We start from the raw sequence: 18895 nt of genomic DNA on the forward strand, positions 1-18895 counted from the left end.
AAAAGGATGATAGAAATAATTGAGAACGATGAAGGTCCCACACATTATTAAACACAGGTACAGTTATATCATTTTCATATTTGTCTATTTTAAATCCATATAAGAAGGAATATTTTTCAAACGTGCTATCATTTTGTCTGTATTCATTTGGGTATTTGTATTTTTGCTAAGAGAATTCATTGAAGAAAAGTCAATAAAAGTTATGTTTATATATATATATATATATATATATATATATATATATATATATATATTAGTAGACAGTAGTCTTTATGTATCATTTCCACTTTCCCTATGCCATAATTATAGCACGAGAAATTAAGAATAGCACACGTGTGTTATCTTTTTCTTCGGAAGTGTAGTTCTATCCAGCAGAATGTTCGGCATTTTCTAGGTGATGTCTTTTTTTATAATTAAACAAAAAATTTTACTACTTAAATTATCACAACCGGAGCAGAAATGTAATCGTGTTTTACTATATATTGGATTTCTCGACTTGCCTAGTCAATCAACCATAGTCAGTATGTGCCAATGATGTGGTGGTGGTAGGACGGGATAGTTAATTGCGACCCTACGTCTAGTAATGCGCGGCATTTATGTTTGCGACCCTGGTGATCTGTTCTAAAAACTATGGCAGTGAACAAAACGATACATTCGGCAGGTATATTATCCGAGTGCGATAAGTATAGTTCTGTGCTCTCAGAGACGCTACCTGTGATGCTGAAACTGCTTGTTTGGGGGCGGCTACTCTCTCAATCACCAATTCCTCTCTATGCAATAGCGTATGATGCTTTCTGCCGCACCTTCTACACCCCCAGCGTGTACAATTCTTAATGTTGTACCCGGGTGAGAGACCATTGGAACACACGCGACTGGCTTTTATCGCCACATGCCTGTCCTCAAACGACATCGCCGACAATTTGGGACAGTAATGTAGCGCGTGGTCATCATTGCAAATCGAACACTTACTCGATTTGCTAGTAGTGTATGACGATGGGACATATTGCCTAGTTGCCTCGCGCGTTTTAGATAGATTGCCGCGCTCACTACACACCTCGGTCGCGGCGGATTGTTAACGTCCGTTCATTATGTACTGTGCGCGCTGCTCTATAAACTTTGATAATTTGCGAAAAGTTGGTCTTGTTTCCGACTGCATGGCGTGTTTTTCCCACTCGTCCAGGGATGCCGAATCTAACTTTTTCAATAATTGGCCGCACACAAACGCATCCCATAATTCGGCGGGTTTCAGCAAGGACTCTAGTGTCTGTACATTATTTACAGCTTTGTCTATGAATTGGTTGAGCACTTTACCGGTTGGCTTAAGGACTAGCTTCATCTCTAGAAATGAGTCGACATTGTGTACGATTAGAACCTTTGGATCATCGTAAAGGTCCTTCAACCTCGACCACTATAATAAATGCTGCAAGCCCCATCGACGCGGACACTAAATAATTAAATCTGTCTATGTTTGACAGCTGTTCTACATTATGTGCCAACGATGTGAATAAGTCACGGAAACGTATCCAGTGGTTAAAATTCCCGACGAATACGAGCAATTGTATGACCGGTAAACGCGTACCAGGATGTGGGTTGCAGGTGTCGTTTGTCATCCTAGTAGTCGGAGCCACCGACGGCCCCTAATCGCCGCGAAGCCTTACTAATCGTTTTTCGGCCGTGGAATTGCTTCGAAATATAAATTTTCAACCGCGTAACGTTCCCGCGCCTGTAATTCCGCGCTAGGAGTCTCGAAAACAAGTGTCTCTATTTGGATTTGTAATACATCGAATTTCTCAAACAATGTATCATTGGATAGTATGCGTTTCTCAAATGCTAGGACATCCGCATCGTCGGGCTCTGATACAACAAATTTCTTCAGTAGTGTTAGTCTGCTTTTTAGGCCACAACGATGAGGAACTAATGGTTTCAATTTTGCCGAAAATACTATCACATTCGCTGAAGTCTTCAAAACCGAACAGACAAAGTCTTAGTGCCTGAGCAGGAAGCACACAAAATGTTTTGTCTAACATCTGTAATTTACCATGATGAAAAGTATCTTCATTTCTTAAATCGATAAATGAAACTGTAGCCATTCCTGTTGCAACGTTATAATCGATACAACGAACTCTATACCAACAGTCATCTACGAGACATAATAATTTCCGATTTCAATTGGTAACGTTTTAACAGGTTGTTGTAATTTTTTATAATACTAAGACATTTTTACTGTCATAATATCGAATTGATTGCTGTATGCTTCTCCTACAAGTCTAGTCCAAATTTCTATAGTGCTTATGACGTATGTTACAGACACAAGTGTAAGAGCCAACTCTTGTATTGTCACTCCCTTTTTCGATAACGAAACCCCTACTCCTGTACACTCCAGGCCTATATAAGCGTCCCATTTTTACAGAATAAATGCATTTGGTTTTCGACTCTATAACTGGTGTAGCGCCAGATAATTCGTCACCACGTTTTTAATTGATTTGTCCGTCCGCGGTTCTCTGTCTTGAACCGGGTATATAACCCCGGTAAAACAGAGGAACGCGGCGGACGGCATTTAAGCATTTCTGGAGCATTTTCAGCGCGCGGTATACAACAGTAGACGAGCGACATCCGATTTTCAATTGGAATAGTAGAAAAACTGCATCTAGAAATTCCATTATTAACTGGAGCGTCGTACCGCCGACGCGTGACACCAAAAAGTACATGGTCCAAGTGCGTTGTATAAAGATACGAATAAATATCAGATTTTGACCTTTCCGCGAACGCAAAACGTGGGTGTGATTTATGTTTTACTGTCTCCTCAATAACACCTTACATTGCACCAAAACTGGAAATATTCTTTTATTTTGCGAAACCTTCATAGGGATAAGCATTAGTTTCTATACGTAGAACTATTAACCTTCCAACAAAGAATGAAGGAAACGCACACCGTAATATTACCTTAGAAGCTATCCTGGAAACTTTGTTATTTCATACGAATTATATTATTCAGTATAAAAGCAAGTTCTCATTTTTTATATTTTTCATTATTACCGTTGTGTACCGTAACAGTACGTAGCGCGGTATCTTTTGTCGGAAGCCGATACAGGGCGCTCGGAAATTGGGACGCACGTGTACATATGTAGAAGCGATTCCCGAAATCGGCGCGACGCATTCTTTTAGCGAGGACTAACAGGACACGCGTGGTGTCCTTCAAGGCGCAGGTGTTAATTTCCGAAGATGTCGCGGCATATATTATAGTTCTTCCGTCGGAAGCCGACACACAGCGCCCGAAAAATTGGGACACTCCTACGGAAACGGTTTCGTGAAATTGTTGACGCGCCCCTCAACGCAAGGGCGCTTAAAAAGGGAGGCGATTTCGATCGCGACGCATTTCAAAGTCGATCGCCAGTCACTATCCGTTGAAGACGAGCCCGGTCATTTTAATAAACTAAATAATCATCACGCAGTGTATTTTTGTTCGAGAAAAAACATCCTGGCCCTTCCGAACTTCCGCTTACACAAGCCAGATAACTTCTTCTGGTAATTGCAATTGTCCAGGAGCAGTAATTGGATATAATTGCACTTTATCAGTTTTGTATCTACGTAGAGTAACTGAATTGTCAACACCTGTGATAAATCAGGAACCAAATTAATAACAACTTGAATACTTTCTCTAAAGGAAAATCTTTAAATCTGTGTGTGAGACTCAAAGTTAATACTAATATACCCTCATTTCTTAATATACCGTTCAGTATTCCATCACCTCCCCCGCGATCGGAAGTGTTTTCGCCTCTATGATGTGGACAAGGTTTAGCAGATGCTAAAGTAACACAGTTTCAATAACGACCTTTTCCAATTCATATATTCCATAAAAAGGTATGTCAAACCGCATGTAATAGCTATTTAATATCTTGTGTAGAATAACGATGCTTCCTTTCTACAGAAAAGAATGAAATATCGGTTTGTAACATTTTGAAGTATAATACAGCTTTCCGAAAAATATGAATTATACGTACGGTGGTACGTATAATTCGGCCGATAATGTAGAGAAATATCGGGTTTTATTTTTTTTAACTGCGTTTCTCCAATCCGAAAAATATGAAAAAATAGATTGCTAATAGTTATAATAGGACAGTGATTTCATAGCACTATAAAAGTGGTACTCTAATAGTTTAAATAAAAAATCAGCATTCATCTTCTCGAATTTTTTAAAAATCGATGTTACAATCCAAAATTCTGAAAAAATTCCCACATAGAATAGCTGTGATTTTTTTCATAATTTCGTATCAAACAGAAGATAAAATATCAAGCATAAATTTTGTATAGAATTCCACCCTGTAACTACCCTAATACTAGGGATAGGGACTTAAAACTTGGTAAAAAGGGGTTTCTTCGAGAGATCTATCGAATAGTATGTGGGAAGATGGATTCGGTTAGGGGACACTTTTACTTCTCCTTATTCGGCTATGCCCTTTGTTCCTTAGTCTTAAAACATCTTTAACATCGATGTTGACAACTCTGCTTCGAGATATACAATATAATACTGAAATATATAGTATTATACTAAAGTATTATACTAGATACTAATAGAAGTATCTATTTTACTTCTAGAGAATGATTTTTACAATCCTCCCAATAGAATTTTTTAAAAAGACACGTTAAAGACAATAAATTCACATAAACATATTTGTAAAGAATCTGTATTCCTGGCCTACTTGAATGCATGTAACTCCTTAAAGTAGATATGGGATCTACACAATGGTATACTTGTTGTCGAAACGTAAGTAGCCAGTAAGGCGTTATCAATACGAACCCAACAATTCCCGCTACAGTTACAGCAGAGGCTGTATATACCGCATTCTATTTCCGAGTACAAGGCCTCTGGGAGGCGACCAGCAGGTTGACCCCAACCTCACAGAACTGGATGGTTAGCCACGAACCCGTTCTCCCATCCGGTCAACCGGTCTTCCCTCGATAAGGTTCGAGTTCTGAACTTGCACCCACGGTTTTCTATTACCAGGTGCCAAATGAATTTCAGCCGAGCGTGACCAACACCGTACACTTGTAATTACAGTGTCCCCGAGCAAACACATCGGTGAGTGATGAACGCGGCGAATTGCTTCCACGTAATTCCAATAAATTGTACAATTTTTATACTACACACATGTACATTCACTAATTTAGCAAAGTGATTAACTCCACAAAACCAGTATAAAAAAGGTAAAAAGTTTTGTATTTTATATACAGGTTACTGAATTACTAAAATGATTAACTTCATAAAACCAGTATGAAAAAGATAACAATGTAATTCAATTATACGCAGAAAGTTTGTACGTTAAATTTACACGCTTCGATCTGTGACTAAGATGTGTATAATGGGGAAAAATATTCGTGTTGTAAAGAAGATTTAATAAAACTACTAATTTTATTTTATTAAATATTATACAATATGTATGTTAACAATTTATAGCAAGAACTGTACCGATGACAATGCTTATATTCCACAATAAAGGAAGAAAATGACAAAAACTGTATAATGCCGTAGTATTTTGTGTTAAAGAATTCATATACTATCTAATTTTTTTATGAATACATGCAAGACTGAATAATGGACTTCCATGTTTGCTTTTGTCTCCATAAATGAACTTTCTTTCACTACATCGTAAATCAACCTTTTGTGCAATTACACTGTTATGAATTTCTATTCAAACCAGTTAGTAAATTGTGACAGATAAATTTGATTTCTTTATATTCGCTTACTTAAGAAAAAATGTTATTTACTCACTGATAAAATTTCAACGAATATTTTCCATTACAATCTGGTACATATAAATATTCTGAATTAACAAAACTCCCTTTCTACAAAAATATTCAGTTATCAAAAATTAACACCAGAAGTGACGGAAAATTAGCATCAAAATGATTCATCTACCGTTTCTCATCTGTGAATGACTAAAATTATAAAATTGCTTTTATAGAAAATTATTTAAAGAATATATTTATTTGTAAGCATTTTACAATGAAAGTTGTTCACGATTTCAATAAACGAACTCTTAAAATCATTATAAAACACTAAAATATGGTCAGTAATGTTCAGTATTTCGGACATAATATTAGAAAATACATTCATAAGATCCAAACCCTTTGTCTTATGATATCGTAGCAGACTCGTGATGGAGACTTTAACCCTTTGCACTCCAAGCTTTTTTTTCATGGGGGAAAAAAAATATGTATGTAGTCAAATTGAAAATAAGTTTTTTATTTCAATGTTTTATATAGTTTTACATGTTGGAAATATAATATTTAAATCTTTATGCTCTATAGTTCAGGTGGGTGCATTTTTTTGTTATGCCCGGCGCCTTACGCTTGTGATCTTGTAACATGTCTTCAAAAAATATGACCACGTGTTCTTTCTTCAAATTTATTAATTAATTAATACGTTTTGATGCCACGACAAGATTATACTAATTATACTGAGTGACAATTTTATTTTTCTTACCTTGTTATAATATTACTTTATCAGAAGAGAGCACATTGAATGATAATACCGGATCACTTCATTAATGTAAGTAATGGAACAGTAAGTAAAAACCAGAGTTAGAGTTCATATAAATGAAGATGGTGATCGTGACTCACTGTTGGAGTGCAGAGTGAAATTGAATTTGACAAATCTAAATGTTTTTCAATTTTTTTTAAAACTGTATTAAATTTTACTTTTCCTCTAATAAATTATTAGGGTCAAAGCAATTTGATCGAGCGCAGTTGCAAATAAAATCATAGAACAAAGAGTTAGAATAAATAGAATACAGTCGAATCGTAAAGGAAGTCATAAAATCTTCTAGTTATATTCGTCTCAACGTGTTTTCGAGTAAACAAGGTTTAACAAATGAAAATTCGGCTTGCAGAAGTTCTAAGAAGATTCCAACTTACACGTATGCAAAAATGGATTTCGATTTGTAGAGGTTGACCTTCCGAATTTTCGTTCTGGAGGTAAAATATATATTAAATATTAGACAAATAATTTTGGAGTTTCAAAATTCTTATTTCTTAAATTATATAAATTTTGAACACGGAATTACAGGAAAGAAATGAACTTTACGAGTTATAGAGTTTCGAATTTTCGAGATTCCGTTGTATCACAATCTCCAAGGTATTCTTACAAACCGAATATGCGTATCGTATGAAGGCGAGTAGTATCAGAGGCTGATTATGCCAGGAATGTATTCCGCTGTTGGGAACGATTCAACAACAAGATGGGTGCATAACGTTATTTTCATGCAGTTAGAGCGCCGTCGCTACGGCGGATGCGTCGCACGCAGGTATCTCCATTCGGCACTTGAGGTAATCAGAAACGTAGTAATTACCAGGCTGTGTAACGCCGCAAGTTGTCAGTCCAGGGTTCAGGAACCGTAAAATGGGTTGCCTTGCACAAAGCAGACAACCCGGCAGCGAAATGGCAAAGATATGGGTAAGAGAACGGAAGAGGGCGGGGAAAGGTGACGTCTGACGAACCGAAAGAGAACGGGAGGATTGAATGCAATTCGCAGAATGAGAATTCGCGGATCGTTACGCGTTTTACGCACTCCGCGGGCAATACTTGGTGTTCCGAAGCTGCGACACTTTGCTTTTCATTGTATTATCGACCGCTGATCAAAACTTCCATAAAGGGCTTCCCTTTTCTCAACTAAATTGCACAGACTCCTGGAAGAATCTCCTTTAGCAAAGACATTTCATTATTCTGTGGAAAGGTTTTATGTAAAGTTTGATTGATTTTATGAAAGAGGAGACGATGATTTTCTTTCAGGGACGTTGTTATTTTTTTATTTTAACAATGATTAAATATTAGAATTTCCATACTACCGTTGATTAAAAATTGCATTTCCATCGAAAGAGTATTTACCTCTTTCCATTGTGAATGTTACTCCGTAAATTATCACGTATGATCACAATTTAGGCGTTTTGTGTTCCTTGGTGGAGCAGAAGTTTGTTTAAAACTAGGGGATTGAATACACTGTGTTTCAATTGAGAAGACATAAAGTAAGCAAATGAGTCTATGAAATATAACAAATCCTTTTTCCATGAAATATTATATTATTTAAAATAATAATACGAAACGGAAGGAACAATATTTGTAAAGAATAAGTATGTATACATATTACAATATAAATCTTTTAATATTAAAATGTTTTACCTCCCAAGCATATGTTTGCACAACGCAAAATATGGCCTAAGTTAAAAAATTGAAAATAAAATAAAAATTTGATTTCAATAGCATCCAATCCCACTTTAGAAATATACGGCATTCAAGCAGCTTCGTGCAAATAATTTCTTAAAAGGAAGTAAACTACTTTCTTTCTTGGTTTAACGAAGGTTGTATAATAGGGTAATTGGTATGAATGTGTATTAGAACAGAAAAGGAGAGTAGAAGGAACGAGGGATCAGAACGAAAATTGGAAACGAGAAGATTCTACAATGAGAGAATTAAAATAAAGGAAGACGACGGTAAAACAATCAAGGTGCCTTAAAAAGAACGAAAAAAGAAAAGTATAAGAAGGATTGCGAAGATAGCAGATGGAAAATAGAATGAAAGAGTATAAATGTCGGGAAAAGAAGGGAAATAGAAGGTGGTAGGTATGCAGAGAGAGGTGACAGGTATTAAGAGCAAAGCCAGGAACATCTGCCGGACAGGCGAAGAATATTAGGGGATGGAACGTAGATTGAAGAGAGAGTAAAGGGGATTTTGGAGAATATAACTAAGAGAGACAATGGACGTGATAATAAGAGAAGAGTGAGAAGGCAGAAGAATCTCGAATGAAAAGGTACAGAAATTAATAGGTAGAAAAGATTGGCGAATAGAGAAGGATAAAGCAATAATGCTTAACGAAAGAAGAAACATAACAAGTATTATCATTATATAAGTGCGAGTCAATAATAAGATTATAATATAATATATAGTTAAGTAGAGAATACTAAAACACTTGATTTGAAAACCATTCGTAATAGCAACAAAATAACTTTTCTATCCTTTCATGCCAATAGTTTCTAACATTAGATTTACGAATATTGATCGTATGCTTTACTGTATTATTCTCGGATGAATAAATGTACTGTGCCAATATTTAAAATTAAACGTAGGAAAGAGATGGCATGCCATTCGAATTTATGTATATTATTGCATCAGTCAAAATCAACATAAACATGATTTCTGTAACTTTTTTTTCCAAGTATCTTTAATCTCCCAGCGTCCGTAACGTATGATACGCTACAAGTATTACCCGAAATACAAAAATATCATGTGAAACATTTATTAAGATATAATAACCTGTTGCAAGTGAAATATGATTTCCATGTTTTCCAACGTTCCTCGAATGAATTCCACGTTTCAGCATATTTTATTAATTATTGTAAAAAGGTAAAAGGGGTATCAGAAAATGTTGTTCATTTCTTAATGACCTATTTAAAAATATAGAAAAATACTACTGTATTTAATAAAAATTGAACGTGACCTGTGTCTGCAGCTACATACTGCAATCCTTTTTATATCATAGGAAAGACCTCTTTTAAAACTTAATATTATAAACGTAATATTACAAATGTAATATAAAGGTTTTCCCGCTATCTCTAATAACTTCCAGACTACTTATGCAGCATACAAATTTATCTTTTATTACTAGGAGAAAGTCGTAAAAACCGGGTAACTGGATGAAATCGGATACCATTGTTTTTTATAAGATAAGAGCTACAAATTGCAGCCAAAACGTTCTATCAGTTTCAGCATTTCAAAGGCGAAGTAGTTGTTTCGTGGGTGTCTTTTTCATATCTTGGCATTCGAAGATCCATTCGAAAACACACTATTTATAATCTGTAGTCTTTACAGAGTATTTAACTGCTTTGTTCATCTTTGTATCACATACTGAAGAAGAATTTAGGGCAGATCTTAGTTTTTTAAAACAAAACCGAATTCCCAGTTTTGCTTTATACTACCTGTCCCGGGGCGAGACTTCTAGAAAGCAACTAAATATTTTCAATGCTTTACAGTTCATTGAGCTCAGCCAAACATAGAGACCTTCAATTTTCAATACAACAGAGTACAGCCCAAACTGAAAATTGCCAGAATCTCAATTCGCCTCTGAGTCGGAAGGGACCTTCCCACTAACGCATCATACTAATTTTAGCACAATGATCTTCAAGTCAAGAGGTTGTGGCACGTGGCTACAAACAATCATTTTTAGGAAAGGGATGTTGTTAATGTTCGTCATGGATTCCCAATTTCAATCCGTCGAACCTTGTTGAAAATTGCACTATGTGTACCAACTAAGATTTGCTAAAGCTTCGAGGGATCACCCTCCACTATTGGAGGGAATCTGCGATGGTGTAAAATTAACTAAAAACTACTGTCACTGTCCAGATCCTTCAAACTATTAAATTAAGTTCCGGTAGACTCGTTCTACCACTAATCTCGAGAGACTAACTCTGTGAAACTGTGCTAGAATGGCTGCTCGAGTGTGACTGTGCTGTAGAGACTAACAAAAGAGACTATGCAAGAGTGACTCTCCTAAAGAGAGTATGCCTCACCGGCGTTCTTACGCCTCTAAGGAAAATGAGTTTCGTCCTCTTTCCCGACGATGGGAAGAGGAGTAACCGAAGAGTGAGTGTAAGACGCTGGCAAGTCTTTTACAAGAAAAACTATGAAATTTGACAACGGCGGGAGGTCCCACTACCTCGGGCCATGTGCAAAATGCATATGACCGCGAGTGACCCTCGTCGCTGTCTGGACATTTGCCTGGCTTATGGCAGGGAGACACACTAACGGAACGAAAAGTACACCACACATTTCCGCGAGTACCTGCTGGTCAGTCCCCGGCTTAACTCTCCCACTGCTCCATCTCCGTGTCCACCATAAACCTCAAATCCAGGTGGTCGAACACCGTCCCTTGTGTGCGGGCCCACTCCCACACGGTCTAACGGGACTTTCTCGACGCGGAGTCGGTGACGCATGCACCCTTCCAGATCTCACTTCTCAATGTCATCAGCTAATGACATTCTTTCATCATCCCAGTTAGTTCTAAAAGTCACCACGAACGTACCCTCACATTATTTTCCCTTTGAAAGACAAGGCAGCCTCTCACGCATCACTCAATTTGGGACTCTTCCGTCCGAAGCACTCAATGTAATAATCGTGAACTTTTCGCAAGATTTTAAAACAACTTCACACGCATTACGCATTACTCAACTTCGGAACGACTCCCGTCCGAAGCAATACAGCAACGCAACACTCGTCAATCTTACGTAAGTTTGCAGTCTCTCATCCAACACGCATCAATCAACTTCGGATCGACTCTTACTCGAAGCACTTCCACCGGGCAATACTGGTCAGCTTTTCGCAAGTTGTCGACACAGTCACGACTCAAAGTTAGAATTCTCGGTACTCTTGCATGTTATTCGCAAGACGTAGTTCAAACAACAACTCAATACAAGTCAAGGTCTGTAACTCGATTCCAAACCAATAAATACAGTCTCATTTTTGGCATAAAATCATTTTCTCAGTGGCATTATACTGTTATGTTACGCTGTTTTATTCATACATATTACGCTGTTGAGTTCTGTATTTGCTCAACCTATACTACATACACTATACTACATGTACAACAGCGGACGAAAGTTATATTTCTTAACTTGTAGCAACGAAAACGATGATTTGCGTTTAGTTAGTAATTAATATTATACATAATTAACCTTCCGCCGAGAATATGTTTTTTCATTGACGCCGTCGATTCGTATTTACGTATTTTACGGAGTACCTTTGTTTTTAAGAAATAAAATATTAACGGTAGGGTATACAGACATGCATTGTACAGTTTATTTGACTGCTCCTAGAAAAATTCTTGTTCATCCATTTAGATCTTGGAAATTAGAGGTTTAAAAATACACAATTAAGATATATATTCGTGTAATTGCGTCAATCAAAATCGATGAAAATATTTATCAAATAATATTTATAAAATTCAAGTACGGATGTAGTAAAACCGGGTAAAAACCGAGAAACCAAAAAGAAAAAATAATAATATTAATAAAATGATAACTCTTCACCGGCAATATGCTTTTTCAGTAACGCGGTCAGCGTGATATGGATTTTTTATAGTCTGACCTGATGTATCATTCTTGTCAGTTCTGTAAAAATCTGAAACAATTTTAAAATATAGTTCCTACCTTAATACACGAACGACACATTAGCCAAATCTTTATAGCATTTTGGAATAAAAATGAAAAATCAAAGTAACTTATATCAGTGGAAAATAAAGTAAAGCATTCATTTAAAAATAAAATTGTAAATGATGTATAAAAATAAATTCCAAACAAATGACAAAGTATACATATTAAAAGGAGCAAATTTTCCCAATTGTGTGTTCGCTGCTCCTCGCAGGCTGCCGTTTTGTTTTGAACACTTCCAAAACACTAACGCGGACGGTAATATGGACCATTAAAGGAACAAGAATTATTTTGTCCTCTTAAAATTTGAAATTGAACTGACCATGAAGAACAGCACTTGGAGCGTCTATGTACAAGATTCTTAGGCGGTAGACCCAGGCAGTCTGACTTCTCCGTTTTGAAGAAACTAACCAATGAAATTTCGACAGGACCGTAAATGGTTCATATTCCCGACGGAGGGTTAAGACAATTAGAATTGTTTATAAATACGATAAAAGTTCCTAAATCCTTAATATAAATTTCAATAGATTAAACTAAATTAGACTAGTTTCACATTTATTAAAATTATTGCAAATATCTTTTTTACCATTTCTTAATTTATGGAAACAAAAATTTTAACATTTTTTTATATTTTATACATTTTTTAAACGATCCCCGTCTTACCCACTCCGATAGAGCAAAATTGAGTTTCTGCATGCTTCCGGTAAATTTCATTTTCTTCTGAACAGAACAATTTTTTCCAAACAGAATAGCTTTTTTCTTATTGTTTAATGGTTAACGAAGAGATTTTTCCTTTTAAGACCTTTTTCAATAATATTGTGAGAAAATAATCATCATGTCACTGTTTTATTCAGGTTGACACTTCTGAAACATAACACGCATCCGCCTCGTGGACCAAAAACCAAGGGGTAGTCGATTGTTCGATGTGACGGCGAAGGAGAGTGTAATAAGAAAATCAACAAATATTAAAGAATATACATGCAGCACAATGAAATAGAAGAAATTGTAATATTTGCAGATGTCAAATATATAGGGAGAATACATCAATAACATAGCAAACGTTTGCTCTTTAACGTTTAACTTCATACCACAAATATAACTAACCGCTACTAGCCATATCAACAAACGCAAAATTTACAATGTACTTATCGTTGTTTGATAACATCACATGAGTCGAATTAGTAACTTCGAGCGGTCTTTGAATATTGCGCGATGAATCATTTGGTCGCTCGGAGGACCACCCCATCAAGGAGGAAAGGAACAATTTCGCTTAATGTCAAGAAGTATATATAATTTTTTCTTGTGTTGCTCTGATGAGTCCAGCATACAACTATTGTTTGCGAGACTAGCTGTTGTTAAACTATCGATGTTGGATCGTTGATGCTGCATTGTTAATCAATTGCAGTTGTTTGGGTAGTTTCTAAAAACTTCTGATGTCCTGGCTGCTGGCCAACTAACAAATTTCTATTGAACTACGTTGTTGAGGAACATCTGTTACATCCTACCCTACTAAATAGCCTATATATTTGTAATAACTATTATTGCTGTAGGATTAGTATTATGTAGGATTTTATCATAGGTTAGGATACTCTTAAGAAGCGTGAATGCGAGAATGAATGTGAGCGAAGTGCAATAAAAAAATAAAGTCTGACGATCGAAGGGAATTGGCTTGCACAAGGGTTTGTAGAGAGTGCGAGTGAGAAGAATAATCGTGAGAGAGAGAGAATGGTTTTTCAGTGGAAATCCTAATCTGACGAAGCCTAAACATAGCTGACAGTCCGACATCCAGACCCTTCGTCACTCCAACCCGCGACGTGAATCATTAAAGGTCCAAACGTTTCTTCCTCTCCACTACGAGTTTTTCTAAGTTCCATTAACCAAGAAGAAGAGCAGACAGGATAATATTGTAACCAGGCAACCGTTAAGAACAAGTCAAAACCTCTACCTCGTTTTTTTAACCTGGACTCGCCATCGTGTGACACAATAAAACAGACAAAATCTAAGCAACTTTGATTTCCTCTGGATTCGGATAAAATGTCACCCCCTTTTTCGAGAGTATTCTTCCAAAACTTTCTCTCTTGACGTTTGGCCTACGCGTGGATTTCTGATACGCCGTTGCTATTGAGGTACCAGAAGACCCTCAAACTCTCTGTGTCCCAATTGAAATTTTAAGGTCTTCCAACCATAAATAATGACAATCGCTATGAAAGTACAGGATTCTACTGCATGCTTTGATTTCTAAAAAATAGCAGAACTCACGCATCTTGAAGCTAGCCTAAAGTCAAGACTTGTAACCTAAACATTACTTAAACGTTGAATCGTGCCAGTGAATTCGTTTGTGCATTACTAGATCAAAAACTAACGATAGCTTCCTCGCGTTAGTGGTCACCGGCGGCCAGAAACACGACCATGTAAATTTTTCATTGAATTGTTTTTCGAAAACGAGCCGACGTTTACGCGATCCGGATGGAAAACACCGAACGGCACAAACGCCGCGGCTATTGAGCCTGGGTGAAAGGGTAATCCCAGCGATCGCGGCTGCATTTGGCGCGACTCGTGCAAACATATTTACTCGCGACTCGTAATTTGCATTTTAATTACTCATTGCCCAGGCAAATATTGCGGGCCTCGTTATGTGGCCGTGGTATAGGTTTCGCTCGGACCGCGTCGTCTCCGCTAGTGGCCAATCTACGGAAACGACCATTTATCGTGGTTCCGAGTCGAATACGATCAATCAACGACGTCCCACGGACGAAACTCTGTGGTCGATGAAACGTTTCATTACTACTTTTCATTCAGTTAGACACAATACCTTACTTACACTCCACGACAAAATGATAAGACACCCCTAGATTTTTGGCATTTCACAAATCCAGTACAATATATAAACATTTTATACATACTAATACAAGAGTTGTTCTTTATCCAATAACATATGACAAGACCAGCAGCTGTTTACACTCTTTTCTCTGAATTGGACCTGTTTATATGAAAAACGTGTGCGACAAAGAAATAGGACACTAGGTTTGAAAGTATGATAACCACAAATTTACGATAGTTATTAGACGAACATTGAAGTAGTAAGATCTGTGCGTGATTAGTTTATGCACTGTACTGTTTGTTTAGAGTCAATTGGAATCTTAAGTCTAGTATTAATCGTAAAATGGGTCACGGGAAACAGTTGAATAAAACAGAAAATAAACCATTTAACTTAAAGAAAGAATAGTTGAGTGTGGCCAAAATTGCAAAAATTATAAAGGGAAGTAGAAATATGATCATGAATTTCCTTAGAAAATGACAATTACGGAAAATTAAAGAGTACAGGAAGACCGAGCGCTGTTACTGCTCGACAAATCCATGACATTCTAAGAATTGCATCCAATTCAAGATTAACATCGCGACAAATTGCAGAAGAAAAAAATTGAAAGGTAAGCTGCCGTTAACACCACAGCATGTAGAGAATAGGACGAACTTTGCTCATGAACACATCAGATGGAGGAAAACGTGGCGAAATGTCATCTTCACTGATGAAAAAAGATTTAATTTGGACAGTCCGGATGGCTGGTCATACTACTTTCGTGATTTGAGAAAAAATTAGGTTATTAAAGTAAAGCGACATGCAGGTGAAGGAGGCATTATGCTATGGGCAGGAATTGGATATCATGGTAACACCAACATAAAGTTTATGTATAAAAAAATGAATAGTGCCACTGACATAAAACTTATACACGAAGAAATTGAAATGCATACTGTCCACATTGCTGGTGAAAAATTCAATTTTCAACAGGATAATGCGGTTGTCCATACAGCGGGAATAGTCAAAAACTACTTTTTAAGAAATAACATAAATGTTTTACAATGGCCATCGAGATCTCCGAATCTAAATACAATAGAAAATGTTTGGCGAATGTATATAGGCATGAGAGACAATTTAATTCAATAGATGAATTAAAGATAGTGATAGAACAAGAATGAAGAATAATATGTAACAAATTTATAAAATCTTTGTATAAATCTTTACCTGAACGTGTGTTAGAAATTATTGAAAAGAAGGGAAAGTGGACACATTATTAGTTACAGATTGACATAAGATTTTTGTAATGTATTAAGTTTTCATGTAAATTACCAAATCTGTCCTATCATTTTGTCGTACATGGTTTCATATAAACCGATAAAGTTGAAAGAAATGAGTGTAAACAGCGGCTAACTTTTTCATAAGTTACTGAAGAAAGGATATTCTTTGTGTTAGTTCATATAACATTTTTGTATATTGCATTAAACTTATAACACACCAAAAATCTGGGGTTGTTCTATCATTTTGTCGTAAAGTATATACTCCAAAATAATACAGGATATACATTAATGTTGCAATTGATTATAGGTAATTTATATATTGACTTTCAGAAAGGAATAAATGCAATCACTTGTGTCGAAAACATCAAAACTCCTTAAAACTTCTCTTAAAACTATTTAATTGAATAATGTACTAAATAGTAATATTTGAAATTAAATTATTAATGCATGATTTTGAAGTCATACTTTGGTCTAGCGATAAAGGAGCTAAAACTGTGAGAGTTTCATAAATAATAAGAGTAAATCAATATATCGTTTATATCGACGTGTAAAATAAAAATTAATCGAGAAATAGAAACATCTACTCCAATTTGCAATTTCAATAATCTCCAACTAGAGTTCATTATAAAAACGTTATTATCAACTGAAAACAAAAACACTTCTCTCTTCCACTTGAATTAAAGTCAAGCAGCACAAAAGTTAGCAAACTCGTGAAAACATATTTCCGTTTCCTGACAAGAATTCTCTTCGCGTCAACTAGATAACGAAGGTTCAAAACGATTTCGCTGACTCGATTATCTGCCAGACAGTGTTCCGTACGTACGGAATTCCGGCGATACAAAGGTTTTACAACGAGCGTGGGTGCCGCTGTAAAATCTCGCTTCGATCTCGGCCGAGGGAAGAAGAATACGCAACTGGAATTCCGTTTTTGCGAGAGGCTGCGGATAGAAAGCGACCGAGACGTCGACCCACCCGCTGAGTGATCAGTCGTAAAATTCGAGCGAGGGATACGACGCGCTCGCTCGAGCAGCCTCGAAATTGCACGAATAAAATCGCACGTTCGATTCCGCGCGCGGAGGCGTGAAACGGGCAACGGTTCGGAAACGTACCCGAAATAAAACTATCCGCCTGTATTTACGGCTATTTCTTCTTCCTATTCATCGATTATTACTCTCTTCCCGCCTGCCCGATTAAACTCATGGTCGCATTTCGATTGGACTCAGGAATAGAAAGGTATAGAGAATAAAGGGGAATCACTTTGTTTTACATAGGAAATAATTTTAAAATTTGATTTAAGAAAAGACAACAGATTTGTAAAAATCATCGAGTTCAGGTGTGCCACTGAATAAAAATCCTTTGATGAATTTTTTTACAATTTACCGTTCCTACTTCTTACAAATTCAATAAACGTCGAAACGAGACATTCTAAATAATCCACTGATTGGCTGTACCACTGCTGCAACAAAAAGAAGTGTCGAAACTTAATCTACTTGGCAGGTAGTCTTTTGCTGAAAAGTACACAACATTTTTATAACGATCTATTTTCAAAGAAACAATATCGAGTTACAATATATACTACTTTTATTCAATGCAAATCAGAAAATAAATATTGAAATACCTCTTTTCTCAATCGTTAACATCGATTTGGTGTACATTTAAAAATATCGAACATTCGAATTAAAAATTAAAACTATCCAAACGTTATGCTATACAGTAAATCCCACTTACAAACAACAAACGGAAAACTTCATCCCTAAACCATATCTATGATTTGAAGAAAATTCGCTGCTGCGTGACGTTTAAAGTCGTCTACAAATCATCGGGGTACCTAGTCAAATCGCGCCTGTTATGGAAATCAGGGATGAGCCGGGAGAGCCGCTCCTTGAACCGGAATTGACCGAAGAAGTGCTCGTTCCGGGAGAATTTCCCGTGTAATGCGAGAACGTATGCATCATTCCGGCAGATCGTGTAACAGGGCCGATAGAGGGTGGGCGGTGGCGCGCGGTTGCGACGCGGGGTAACCTTACAACCGATATTAATCGATCGGTCGACGGTCGGGCCGCTAAGGCTAGCTGCGCATAATTCAGAGAGAGGCTGCGGAACACTTTAGAAATTAGCCGCATAATCCGTCGGGTTACCCAGCGTCAGGCTGCGATATACGCGATTGTGTCGAGGCTCGTGTCGAGCCGGGCCGGGCAGGAAGGGGTGGAAAGGCGCGCACGTGCATTCTGCCCGTACGTGCCCGCCCCGGAGACTAACACGGGAATCGTGGCACATGTAATTCCACGTGGTACACTTGCAGTTACGCATTATCGTGTTTGTGAAACCGTGAGATAGTCCGTCCACGCGAGCATGGAATGACGAAGCGGGCTGCAGCTGAACAGAGAAGCGAAACGCTGATCAACGGTGGGAAGGAAACGGTAGCCGCGAAGAGATACGGCCGTTCGAGGGTGCAGCGAGTAAATAGGATTAGTTACGAGTTAATGAAAGGTAGACGCAAATAAAAAACAAAGAAAAAGATGGATATGGAATATTGGAGGTTAACCCCTTGAGTGGAAATTACGAGACACACGCTCTTCTGCAAAACTTGGTTTTGTCAATTATTTTGTAAGTCTGCGTTGTAACC

At 37.1% G+C, this 18895-nt stretch overlaps 1 protein-coding gene and 1 long non-coding RNA gene across 2 annotated transcripts in view; one reads left to right on the forward strand and one right to left on the reverse strand.

The window, feature by feature from the left end:
* LOC116428762 (beta-1,4-glucuronyltransferase 1) overlaps positions 1-18895 on the reverse strand; it is a 176695-nt gene that overhangs the window by 25393 nt on the left and 132407 nt on the right. The gene's annotated exons all lie outside the window — the stretch shown is intronic.
* LOC143175010 (uncharacterized) lies at positions 11114-13254 on the forward strand. The gene is made up of 2 exons (XR_012999568.1): positions 11114-11274; positions 13050-13254. It is a non-coding gene; the product is annotated as an uncharacterized LOC143175010 (long non-coding RNA).

The sequence above is a fragment of the Nomia melanderi genome, chromosome 10, assembly GCF_051020985.1.
Source record: "Nomia melanderi isolate GNS246 chromosome 10, iyNomMela1, whole genome shotgun sequence".
NCBI classification, from domain to species: domain Eukaryota; kingdom Metazoa; phylum Arthropoda; class Insecta; order Hymenoptera; family Halictidae; genus Nomia; species Nomia melanderi.